Here is a 13786-nt window from a genome sequence, read left to right on the forward strand (position 1 = left end):
GGTAGCTTAAAAAGCTCCCCAGGTGATTCTGATGCGTGCAAGTTTGAGTACCTCTGGTCTACACCACATTCCAGGACAAGAAAGTTCAGCTGAGTCCCCAGGCAGGGCTACAGTGAAGCCTTCCAATGCCATCTGCAGATCTGGACCCTAAGTGAATGCGGTTGTCTGTGAAAAGTAAAAACTAGTCTCACACAGAAGTCCTCCTTGTCCTCGGGGAGCTTACGGGAAACAAAGGCCCGTGACCTTGCACACGAGCTCATCCTAACAATAACAAACACTTGGACAGTGCTTTAGAGTTTGTAAGGCACTTGAATGTTACTTCATGTATTCCTTACAACAGCATGATAAGGTCACTGGGACACATATTATCTCCATTTTAGAGAAGAGGAAATCAAGGCTCAGAGTAGCTAAATGTCGCATAACAGATACATTTCCTATAAGGGACTTGTACCCAAGCCATCACACCCCAGACCCATTAGATGTCCCATAGGTACTTACTGATGATGACAATGCATCCTGCAGAGGACGGACAGTCTACAGTCTCATGAATCTGGCGCTGACTGCAGCATAAGCCACATATTACAGAGCTTTCTCCTGGGACGACATCCGATTACGGGAAAGCCCTGTAATTTCTGGCTTATATCGTACGTGGCGGGTACACTCAGGGGCACGTTTGACTCATCCCATATCTGAACTTGTGGGAAGCAACCTGCAATAGGTTGTCTTTTTTACAAAAATTGCTGGTTTGAGGACCAGAGGTATCGAGATCATTGAGAAGTAGAGGAGAGGACTGTGTAAGGGAGAGTGGCAGGTTTTCCATCATCACGGTCTGGAAACCCCTGTGCCCTGTACAGGCAGCTTTGGACCAACCCAGAACCTGCCCCCAGGACTTGCCCCAGGACCCCCAGGTCTCGGGGAAGCACATATGTAGGATGCCAGGAACACGAGCTTTAGAGACAGACAGAATTAAGACCCAGCTCTGCCACCTAGCTGTGTGACCTCAGACAGGTATCTTAACTTCTGTGCCTCAGTTTCCTCCTTAAAAAGTGGGAAAAATCCCCACTTTTCCAACTTGGTGTAAAGCCAGCACAAGACTCCTTATGTGAAAGCATGGGCCCACTGTAGGTGCTTAAAATGAATCCTCCTGGCCCCGCCCCTTCAAGGCCTCTGCCTTTTTTCCTCTAGGTACAGATGCCACATAACTCACCCTGCCTCCTCCAGGAAGTCCCCCCTGCCCAGGAGTCTCTGGCGGCACCACTCCTTAGGTTCTCAGAGGTGACCAATAAGACAGTCATTTTGTAGTGCCAATAAATACAGAGGAAACAAACATTGAATTGCTTGATGCCAGTGATCAATCAGCAAATGGTCGGCAGACTGAAGGCTCATACCTGTCATCTGACTTCTCCATCAAAGCTCCTGTCACTGGATGACTCTACATTCGGGTCACTAACAGGTGGGTGGGATGCACCTGCCACCCCTCTTGTCACCTGGTTAAATCTTCAAGCCACATTACTTGGGACCCAGGGCATGGCTTTCTGATCTCCACTGGGCAGCATTTCTCCCATCCCCACCCTGCTCAGCTGTGATTTTATAACCCTGCCTCCCCTGGTACCCTTCAGCCATACCCTGTCTTCTCCTATAGTCTAGCCTGCAGATCCCAGCCATGGGACTCAGGAGAATCCTGTCCGCTCTGGAGAGAAACCCACCTGAGGGCATCACTGGGATGGAGGGATGATGATAAGTAGAAAGATCAGGACCCTTTCTGCCTGTTCCCCCAGGGCTCTCAGTTGGCAGCCTTCCACCTCTGTGCCTCCCTCTGCTCATGCTGTTTTCTGTTCTTGGAATGGCCCCCGCTGTCCATGGGGCATCCAGATCTTCCTCACACCAAGGCCCCACTCAAACAGCACCTCCTGTAGAAAACCTCTGATTCCGCGGAGCTCTAAGTTACCTCCCTCGTCCCAACTCTAACAGCCCTTGCTGTGCTAACACCACTCTTGTGCCCTGATTACTCTCAATCCTGTGTTCATTTGTAGCAGAGATACCAACTATTTCCTCCCCCACTCACATCCCTTCTTAGAAAAGGGAGGGGGGGAGAAGGGAATAAAGAAGGAAGGTGATACGGAGTCGGCGGGAATGAAAAAAAGAGGTAGGAAGGGAGAAAGGAGGAATGAATGAGAATGTGAATGTACCCAAAAGAGATGATGGCTTTTAGAGCTGACTGCTCTGGTTCCTTTCCTTTATTCTGCAGGACATCTGATTCTTATCGGTATCCCCCCTTTTTCACTTGAGCTTGTTTGGGTGGAGTTCTGTTCCTTGTAAGCAACAATCCCAGAACAAGATAGCGGTTACTTACATCTTTACCGTATGCCCTCTGAAATCTCCCTGAGCGCCTAGGACAGTACTTTGCAAGTCACATTGTATCTTTTACTTTTTAAAAACTTTATTTATTATCTACCTTAAGAGAGTAGGGATTGTCTGTTCACTATTTCCAATACTTAGAAAGTGCCTGATACCTAGGGGGACCTCAATAAACATTTGTGGAATGAATGAATAAGTGAATGAATGAAAAACATAAATATGAGCTAATGAATCAATGGGAGAATGTCTTCTGCCTGGAAAGATGGAATCACAGAGGTCATAATCAATGTTATAAAAGGAAGGGATTGGCTCACAACACACGTGGTCCTGTTAGCAATTCTCTCAACATCAAGGTCAGCCCTTGAGCCTTGAAATGAGATATTTTAAGACTAAAGAAAAGGATGTACTTCTTCAGATATTGAGGAGTCAACACAAAACTTATACCAAAAAGTTGTACAGTGGAATATACCAGTGGGTTTACAAAAGCTTAATGTGTGCTTGTGGTAGACATTTATGGGAGGAAGTGGTAGCTCCTCCTTGAGGGTCTGGATATACTGTGCTCTTCAACCAAATGCCACGTGGGTCAGAATCCTGAAGCAGGGGCCAGGGGCCTGGCCTGATCCAGGCAGCATATTCAGATGCTGTGGCTGCATCATCAATGGGGGCATTTCAGACACTCATGGGCTAAGGCTCTCCTCGGGAGCAGACATGGGTGTCTGGGTCTGTGCTGACTCTTCTGAAGCTTCTTGGCTTTTCCCAAAGTGTCATCCTGTGCCACAGGCAGCCCCACCTGAACATCACTGGCTCATCCAGTGGGCAGGTGAACAGGGAAGAGCTTCCTGCCCTGCAGAAATGCCTGAGCCCTTCTCCAAGAATCAGAGAGTAATACCAGCAACTCCCCAAGGGGACACAGAGCTGATGTGGTCTGACCACTTTGCTGCCCTGAGGTCTAGGGCTCTGCTTACCAACTTCACTTGCTTTTGTGGAGGAGCTGGTCATGATGTCTTCGTCTCAGAGGCAGCCATATGACCAGGCATTGGGCCAATATTTTAGATCAAAGTGGGCAGGGGTGGCCACATGACTCACAACAATGAGGTCTGTGTTGCCAGCACCAGCCACAGCAGCTCTCGGTCTGCTCAGAGATGCTCCATAGTTCCCATGGCAGGAGTGTGCCCTAGGAATGACAGGCAAGACACTAAGCCCCTTAATCCAAGATGCTTTCTGCCCTGAACAGGCTCTAGCTGGCTGCCTGAGGAAAAGTCTATCCAGCTTTTCCAAAGTGTTTCATGAGGTTTTAACAGGTGCCATGAGGGGGGAAAAATTTCAAAATGAAATAAATTTGAGCCACACGACAATGGGTTGCTTTACTGTAGGACTTCTCAGAGCTTTAACATGCTAAAGTGACTTATGAATGCCTAAGAGGAAAATATCACATACAGCATTTCTTAAACCCTTTCCCCCACATCCTCTCTTGGGAAAGGGTAGTATTCCCCAGAACCCCCTCTGGAAACCCTGAAATTATACAATGTGTGGGGAGTAGGGTGCCCCCTGTATTTGTGCATAGCCCTAATGGATGGGAAAGCAGATTCCTATTCCACGTTCCAGCTAACTGGTGCCTCCTATCTCTAACCCTACTGCTGAGCCCCTGGAGTTGCTATTTGCCATCTCCATTGCAGATGCATTGCCCCCTAGTGGATGGACCTGCATCAATCCAAACTCTGTGATATGACTGATGAAGGTGCGGCATCAACTCTCCTGCCTCCCACCCCTCAGTCACTGTATACGCTCCATCAGTACCGAACAATTTCAGGTCCTGAAAAAGCCCTGTTCACTCTGCCTGAAGCTCCCTTCAATCTCATCTCCTGCCCCATCCCTTCAACTTGACTCCTATGTGACCTTCAGGATTCAGCTTAGGAGTCACCTACTCCAACCAGCTTCCCCGACTCTCCCCCATCCCTGGGTCAAGAGACCCTTCCTGGTGGTACCGAGCATGGGGCAGCCACACGTATCTCCATCACAGACCATTGCAACCATTGTGCGAAGAAGTATTTGCCTGTTTGTCTTTTCCTTTAGGCGGAAGCTCTCTGAAGGCAGGCACAATGCATTATTCAGTTTTTTTTTTTCATCTCCAGTATCATGCCTGGCATATCTAGTGCTCAAGAAATGGTCAATGAATATGTCAGTGAATAAATTATGGCCATTCCTCTGTTTGTGAGGCCCATGCTAGGGTGAAAGAAGTGATGTGTCTGCACCTCCCAAATCTGTTTCTGATGTTTGTGGTCTAACGGGAAGGGAGAAAAAGAGATTACAGGTGGACGTCTCCATGCACAGTGTATATGCTCCTGAAGAGTAGTGTATAAATAAAATCCCAAAGGACTCCCATTTTCATTCATCTTCATTTCAGACTAACCTCATACTGATCTCATCATCTCTGCCTGACCAATTTTTATTTTTTCAATCTCTTATATGAGCTAAGAGAGATGATACTTAGAAACAGCCCTGAGATGAACCTTTCTGCAAGGAGGATAACTGCTCTTGAATTTTTCTCTTGTATAAACTTAAATCTTTCTGTGGAAGGTGCTCTGATGTCACAGAAGAGCCCGGACTGGGAATCTGAAGACTGGAGTGCTTGTTTCAGCCCTCCTACCCAGCAGGCTGGGCCCCGAGCTAGCCACCCCCTCACATCTGCCCTCCCCAGCTGGAGAGCTTCCTCCCCCAGCTCCCATCAGAGCAGCTCCAGGTTTTCTTTCTTTCCACTTTCTTGTTTTAGGTACTGGGCTTTGTTGTAAGATTTCATTTTGGAAAAGCGTTCCGTGTCCCAAAAAATCATTGTGAAAGCCACGAGATGAGGTTATCTCTAAAGTCCCTTGGAGAACAAACAATTAATGATTTAATGATACAGTCCTGTGGACTGTGCTTTACAGCTTATTCCACATACGCAAGTACTTTATCTCATTTAAGCCAAAATTCCCGGGAGATGTGCCGAGGCCTCCACCACAATTTGACAGTCGAGGAGACTGAGGCTTAACTGGCAGAGTGGCCTGCTCAAGGTCGCACAGCTAGGCAGAAACAGAACTCCAGGGTGTGGGCCTGTCTGGAACGTTGTTACCAATCACCACTGGAAAGGTCCAGCCCTGGAGACAGGCTGGCATGAGTCCAGGCTCCAGTGATGGGATAAGTCTAGATCCATCCTGGCCAGCCAGAGTTCTGCCAGCCCACAGGGGTGTGCATTTTCCCTTCCCTGACATGTCGGGCATGGGAGGCCCACGCAGAATGCTGAGCAGCTCATGACTCGCTGCAGTGCGGGGAGATAGAGGCAGGGATGGCTGCTACGCCTTGCTCATCCATCTCCACATCCCTCTGAGGGCTCGCCAAGCAACAACCCTAAACCTGGGAGGCCTTTAATAAACAGTTGCTGAGCTGAACTGAATGGACACTCGGCTCCTCAAGCTGCAGGGCTTTCTGAGCAACTATTTTCAAGTTTATTTGAAAAAGTAGTCCCCCTAGGATCTGAGGTGAGACAGGACAATCCTCTTCTGGGTTGGATTCAAGGAGGGTCTGGCCCCACTCAAGCTCTAGCCAAGACCGGGCCAAAGGAGCAGGAGTCCCCTCAGGGTCACTGAGCAAGAGGGTCCCAGCTGCACACATGGGGGAAAGATAGGCCTGGGAGGGGAATAGGCCACCTAGACAGCCTTGACAACCCAGAGGATGCTGGGAGGGCACCGAAGTGGGAGCCCAGTTACTTAAAAGAGCTCAGACTGAGGAGTAAAAATATATACATAATGTCAACCCTCAGTGGTTTGCATAAGTGAACAGAGACTGAGGTATGAATCATAGGAAACTATAGATAAACCAAAAGGGATTTATTTTGGTTTTTATTGGATTCAGACATATGTCCCAAATCTGAAACATGCAGAGAGCAGTAGAAAAGAGCACAGGCTTGGAGTAGTCCCAACTCTGCCATTGACCGGCCGCTATGTGACCTTGGGCAAGTCATGTCCTTCCTTGGCTGGCCCAGATCAACAGTTCTCAAATCTGGCTGCACTTCAGAAGCACCTGGAGAGGCTGTTGTCTACTGAGTGAGAATTTCTCATGGCAGGGTCAGAAACTGACATTTGCAACAAGCTCCCAGGTGACTCTGATGCAGGCAGCCTGACTCAGATCTGCTGAGCAGGGTCCCAGAACCCCTGGATTGATGACTGGTAAGATCACTGCCACTCTGCTGTGCTCTCTGTGTGAAGGATGACTGAAGGGGGCAGGCAGGCCCTAAAATCACTCTTGACTCCTTCCTTTGATCTGACAGAAAGCTGGTTTGCTGTCTGGAGTGGAGGACACAAAGCCAAGCAAACATTTATTGAGCACCTACTGCATGTAGAGCACACACACATTGCCACTCCATGACAGGGGAAGGCCAGGCCTCTTCTCCCAGAGCTGGGGCCCATGTTGGCACTGACTCTGCCATTTTGGGGGACAGAGCAGCATTAGGAGGAGGACCCCACCCTAATGTTCATACAGGCCCTGGTGATGTTGCCTTCCTCACGGTTTCCTCAGCCACCAGCCCCCTCCACCAGTAGCCCTGCCTGGTTTGATAGCAGGGCATACAACATGAAGGCTAACAAATTGGGCCATTCAAGAAAGTGAAAACATGGAAAAACAAACTGGAGATGGATAGATATGATAAGGGAGTTGATTGGGTTTTGCTTTTTGAAAAAGCCACTTTTTAACCCCCTCAGAATGGGCACTTCTGTTCATTATGGAATCAAGTGGTACATTTTTCTCTCAACAGCATCATGAACATGTGGACCAACCAGAATATGGGCGGCCCTGAGCCTCAGGGAGGGTAGGGGGTTTCCAGAGGGATGGAGGCCAGTCCAGGTCAGTAACCACTCCTTGAGCTAAGACCATGTGCTGCCAGTGCCTGAAGCTAGAAGGGAATAAAGCACAGCCCTGCTCTCCAGGGAGACAGACTGGGGAACACAGAGCTTAAGCACCAGGGCTCAATGGGCCCAGGGAAGGTGGGAGGAGTGGGTGGGTCAATGTGGAGTGATAGACAGCATGAGCACAAACTTTGGAAATCAGACAGACTTGGGATCATACTCCCCAAGCCTCAGTTGCCTCATCTGCAAAAGCAGATAATACTGCTGATTTCATAAGGCCATCATGAGGATTAAGCTGGATAATACCAGTAAATCCTTAAGAGGAGTGCTCGACATTCAACAGTTGCTGAGTAAACATATTATGTATCATTCTTTGTGCGGGCTACCCTTGAGATGATTCTAGAAGGATGACTGGAATTAGTCAGTTATGAAAGGTGAAAGATTTGGGTGAAGGTGTTCACACAGGGAACAGCACATGTAATGACACAAGGCAGAAATGCCACCCAATGTAGAAAAATGTCTCTGTGATAGCAGTCCTGGTGGGAGGGGCTGATGCTGATGGAGAACCTCTGATGTGCCAGGCACTGTTGTCAAATGTTTGACATGTGCCATCTCATACCATCCTTAGAGCAGCCCCAGCAGGTGGGTACAATCATTATCCTCATTTTTCAAATGAAGGAACTGAGCTTAGAAAGGGTAAGTGACTACGTAAGGGCACGCAGATAGTGGAGCCAAGACTCAACCCCGGCCACCTGAGTCCCCGTCCATGCCCATGTCCTAAGCCATTCTGCCAGGGAAAGTGGTTTTGTGGAAAAAGACTTTATCAACAGTATATATTGATAACCTCTATCCCTGCCCCACCACTACTCTCCACTAGTTTCTTTTACTCCCTGTCCATCAGCAACTTCTCTAAAGAACTCAGGGACAGAACTGTGAAGTAGAAAGAAGATCTGGCCAAGGGAAGGAGAGAGGCCAAGAGGCCGAGGTTCCCAGAGCATTTAAAGAGAGAACAACTCACCAGGTACATCAGGCTGGTGGTCCTTTAATTCATCAGGATAGGGGAATGACTTAGTGTGAGATCCAGACCTTGATTGGTCAAGGCAAGAAAGAGGAGCTGTGCGACACAGGAGTGTTTTGGTTATTGAAAAAATCTTGCCTCCCTGGAGAGTGCTGAGGCTACCAGTTATCCTCAGGGCTCGGCACTGGGAGAAGGAGCAGGAATGCGCAGAGTTCCCCCATGGACTTTATCCAGGAAGAATCTAGAGGCTAGAGATGCTCTGCTCTCAGATGGCCTGGTCCAGTGGCTCTCAGAGTGCTGCTCACAGGCTGGTCCCTCCTGCCACCATGCAACATCTGCACTTTCTTCTGGCATTAACCAAGAACGACCTTGTGAGACCCCTTAGTGACATCCCATGAGGACTGGCATCATCTCACTCACTCTTGTAAGGGCCCCCACTGAGAGCAGGTGGATCAGCAGGGTCTTCTTTTGGCAGACTAACCTGGGGCCTGAAAGACTCCTGCAGATGCACCTGTTCCTCTCTCTTGAGGAAGATTCAAACCCAAGAGGGATGAGGATCCTTCCTTCTCAACCCTGCCTCATGAAGGAGATGCGTACCTTGTTTGCCGCTCGGGGAAGAGATGGCATTATTGTGTGAGAGTCGCTGGCCTCTGGCAATTCACTAGGGCCATATTTGTCATTCTCCTCCTTGCTCTGTGCTCCCTCGGTGTAGTGGACTGAATTATGGACACAAAAATATATGTCCACCCGGAACCTCAAAATGTGACCTTATTTGGAATGAGGGTCTTTGCAGATGTAACAAGGTAAGGATCTCAAGATGAGATCATTCTGCATTAGGGTGGGCCCTAAATCCAAAGACGAGTGTCCTTGTAAGAGAGAGAAAAGAGAAACACGAAGCACAGAGCAAAAAGTCACATGAACATGGAAGTAGATATGGGAGTTATGCAGTTACAAGCCAAGAGATGCCAAAGATTACTGAGAGCAACCCAAAGCTAGGAGAGAGGCATAGATTCTCTCTGAGAGCTTCCAGAAGGAACCAACCCTACAGACACCTTGATTTGAGATTTCTGGCCTCCGGAAGTGCGAGAGAGGAAATTTCTGTTGTTTTAAGGTACCCCGTTTGTGCTAATTTCTGCGGCAGCTCTTGGAAACTAGAACTGAGTTTCCTTTACTGCTTCTTCTTTCCGTCTTCTAAGTGTGGCCCTCCCCAAAGCCCTGCTCTCTGTTCTCTGGGCTCTGCAGGGTCCTCTGCTTCAGTCCTCACCTTCATGCAGCTGAGTGCCAGAAGAGGTGCCAACAAGACCTGGTGCAAATGCCCATTGTGTGCTGGTCGCAGACCCTGAGGAAATTTCTTGATCTCTCTAAGCCTCAGTTGTCTCATCCACAAAATTTCTCCTTCCAGCCTTGCTGTGGCGATGCAATGAGACGACATTTGTAAGAAGCCCCTCCCTTCTCACTTACAAATCAATGCTGCTTTTCTCTCTAGCGCCAGCAATATAACCTGAAACTTCCCATGCAGAGCACGGCTACATCAATGTCTCCAGATGCCTCAGCCTCCACTCCCCTGGCCTGAGCAGTCCCTCTTCCCACCCAGGCCTTTCTCAGTGTGAGCCAAGTCGCCAGTCAGGCAGGAGGAAACGGGGCCAAATGTGGAGCTAGTGACCTCCACCTTTATCAGCGATGTTCCGGGGCTATGACAGGTGGACCAGTGTTCAACCTCCAACACACCCTCAACAGTGCCTCCCTCCTGTCTAGGGAAGCTCTAAACGTGACTTTTGAAGTCATGTTAACACTATGCTGTCTCATCATTCCACAAGAGAACTTAAGAAAGTGGAAGGGGGCCCGTGACTTGCAGAAGTCAAACCTACAAAATACTTCTCTGACTGAGTTCAGCTTACTCCCTTCCACCCCCTTCAGCCTGATACTCCTGCACAATCCTGCTCACCGTGGCTCCGGAAAGATCAGACCACGTTTTTCTCCATCCTGGGCATAGGCTTCTGAACATTCCTTTTGCCTTCCAGCCTGAGATGGAGGCAAATGGAAAATAGGGGAAAGGGTCTGTCCTGGAGACGGCAGCAAGGGGAGCCCATGAGAGGAGGGAGAGTCAGGGCGGGCACTGAAGGGTCAGCAGTTCACTGCTACCACCATACATCTGAGTCACTCTCCAGTGCTTCTCTTCCCTTCCTCATCTGAGCCTTCAACCCACACAGCGGCTAACACAACCAGCCACTCAACGAGGGACTAGATATTGGGCTGAGCACTCGCACACATCAGTTTCTCACTCCTTACAACCACCCCATGAAGTCATTCACCCAGTAAGTCTGCACCTGATGTACACTGGATTAATATCTCTGCAGTTTATATTTCTTACCACCAAAAGAGGACAATAATTAAAGAAAGATTCATCCACTCCCCACATCTTCTGGTTGGTTGCATTCTCTTCATTTTTTCTGGATTAAAGAATCTGATACAAAGCATATATTTGCATAATTGTAATTCCACTCTTAAAAATAGTTGTTTTCTACCAAAATGGACAAACAACTGAGGATTCTGACAACTTATGCATTACTGGAGACTTGGCTCTGACATCACGGTCGCTGTCCTTCATGGTCTGTGCCACCCTGTCTGTGGTGTGTGATTGGGTTGCTATGATCCTCATCATTTCAGCCGGCAGGGCATACCATCCCATGCACAATGCACTATAACTCTTTGCAAATAACTCTTTGATTCATGCAATTGCCTAGTTGTGAAAAATGATGGTTATAACAATTTCACTGTTTGGATTATTTCAGGGTTTGACTCTTCCAATAAATAATTTTCTGTTGTACTATTAAAATCTCCATTTCTCCTGTTAGGATGCTGAATCTCAGAGCCATCAAATACATGAGGCCAAGTGGGGTGCCTTTCCACCTTCATCAAGGTGTGGCTGCTCAACTCTCAAGGAAACCTGCTGGTTCTGCACTCCTTGAGAAAGTATTCACTACTGTCCTGCTCACATCTAAACTACAGACACGTCAGAATTGGTCTAACAACGAACTCTCACACCCAGGGGTGAGGAGAGAGATGGTCTGGGAGAATCTCAGAGTGAGGGCCAATTCTCTCTCTGATGTGCACTCAAGTATTTGTGTGTTCCCATCAGCGGTCAGCAGAGCAGCCCTCAACAAAGTGTGGGCTCATCTGAAGAGCTAGTCCCTCTTGCCCCTGTCCCTGTGGGGGTGTTTCAATTACAGGGAGTCATACCCCAGCCCCAACTCTGAGTGATCAGCCAATCACCTTGCCTCTCTGAGCCTGGTTTTCCACAGCTGGAAGTTGGGGATACTAATGCTTGCTTTGGCTCTCAGGTGGTGCTGGTGCAAGGTGGATTGCTGTACACACGAGCTACAACACGGTTATTCCCACATAATCTTCCAGCAGAGGAGGCATTGCTGAGCTTTGCCCCAGGGGCCAGAAGAGCCTATCTATCCATGCAGAGTATGAAGGGCAGCAAGGCTTGAGGAAGACTGGGTCTGGGATAGGGGTGGAGTACAACTGAAAGGAGGGAGGCCAGGTAGAAGGCTGTGATGATAGCTGGTGACAGATATGGAGGGGGTGACCAAGAGAAGCAGAGGAATGTGCAGATGTATTGCAACATGGCCTGTTTCTAGACATGCACGCCAGGTCATGGCATAAGAGAAATGGACATGATCTGAAAACTCTGAACCTCAACCTGGGGCCTCACCTACACCAGGTTCCCAGGGAGCATTTGCAGCACTGTGGGCATCTTTGGGAAACGTACATTTCTAATTCCTACAGGGTTTTGGCCCCTATGTTGTCTCCCACCCCAGGAATCTGGATGGAACCATCTGTAAACCAGGAGGCTGCCCTTAGCTTTTCCAGGGCAGTTTTTAGCAGTCTGCCTGGCCATGCCTCCACTCTCAGGGGCCCCCACTCTGGTGCCCCTGGCATTCCTGGGAGAGGGGCACAGTGGTCCCATTCTCAGGAGAAATCATTAGAGAAGAAGAAATCTTGGGGAGACTGATCCGAAATGGCACCTCTTTGAGACCGGAGAGATTTTAACCTCTTCCCACTTCTCATCAAGAGCTCCATCCTGAAGTTCATGGCCCAACTGTGTGACTCAGGGCTCCCTGACTTTGGCAGTGCATTACAGCAGTGGTTGTTAACAGGGGAGAGGGACAGAATCACCTGGGGAACTTTCTATGCATCATCAAGATGGCCACATAGGCACATATTTCAGACTTGTGTTTAGAGGACACGCATGTGCACATGTTCAGGAGACAAGATGCCCCTGCCCAGTGCCAGTGTGCCAGCTGCACACACAGGCCCTCACCAGCCACATCAGCCCTCTCTTGTTCTGCATTTCCCTCCTGGGCACCAGGCATGGCTAGCTATTTCCCCTTCCCAGTCCTAAGTCCCATCCTGGGCAGAGGCACTGGATCTGAAGACAAAAAATAGCTCTGCCGGGGCCTCAGGTTATTTACGTCAGTACTGTCTGAGCCCTCTGCCTGCACGGTGTGTGCAGGTGGGGAGCAGAGCCACACCCTGTCCCCAGCTGGGGAGGAACTCAGCCAGGGGTCTGCAGCTGTAGGCATCCCAGGATTCTAAGGATGGAAAGGGGCCCATTCCTCTGACACCAGACAAATCCCGGTAAATCATCCCTGGAGTTGGGCAGCCCCCACCCCCACCCCCACCCCCACCCCAGACCCTGTCAGAAGAGCAGCCTGAAGCCCTCCATGCTCGGTACTGTTGTTCTTAGACCCAATCTGAATTCCTCCCTGTGGTTTTAAGCCTCATGTTCTGTCTTAGGGAGAGACAACACTCTCTCCAAAACCTCATTCCCTAAGGAAGCAGCTCTGATCAGCCATTCAAAAAGTCTTTATGCAGTGCCCACTGAATACAGAGGGGTGTACGAAATGTATGAGATGGTTGGTCCACATTTAAAGGAAGCAAAAAGAGCCTTCCCCTCAGGAGCTGAGGAGCCCATGGCTTTCCTGGCCTGAGCTGATCGGAAACAGCTGTGTTTTACAGAAGGCCCCCCCCCCCAATGGAAAATGAGAAGGAGTGGGAGGGAGGTGGGCCCTCACAGCGTCTACTTCTTGGTGTCTGTGAGGCGGTTCAGACCCTCCATGCCTTTATCATTCTCCCATGATCTGGAACAGCCAACCTCTTCATGATGCTGAGGTTGGACTAGTCGACACCGCTCTGTTCCTCAGCCATGGATTGGGCCACAGGCCATGACACCACTGTCCTATCAAGAGGGGCCAACGAACAGTTCTTGAGCAGAGGCTCCGGCCCTGCTGCTGACTGCTCAAGCCCGTAGCTTACGTTATCCAGCTTTCTCATGACAGCCACTCTGTGAGACGCCGGCAGACTTACTGCTCTGCAGAAGGTGCTTTGATGAAGAACTTCTCCACTCATGAGAGCAAGAATCTCATTTCCCAGAGGTGAGGGGGACTCAGAATGGCCACTGGTCATTCACTTGGGTTCTTGCTATTTAGTTGCTAACATCTCTGTCCCCTGGGGCCTGGACCTCTAC

The 13786-nt window shown here is 49.3% G+C and overlaps 1 protein-coding gene across 1 annotated transcript in view; it reads right to left on the reverse strand.

Annotated features, from left to right (window-relative positions):
* KCNH1 (potassium voltage-gated channel subfamily H member 1) overlaps positions 1–13786 on the reverse strand; it is a 353446-nt gene that overhangs the window by 6569 nt on the left and 333091 nt on the right. The gene's annotated exons all lie outside the window — the stretch shown is intronic.

This window comes from Diceros bicornis, chromosome 4, assembly GCF_020826845.1.
Source record: "Diceros bicornis minor isolate mBicDic1 chromosome 4, mDicBic1.mat.cur, whole genome shotgun sequence".
Classification (NCBI taxonomy): domain Eukaryota; kingdom Metazoa; phylum Chordata; class Mammalia; order Perissodactyla; family Rhinocerotidae; genus Diceros; species Diceros bicornis.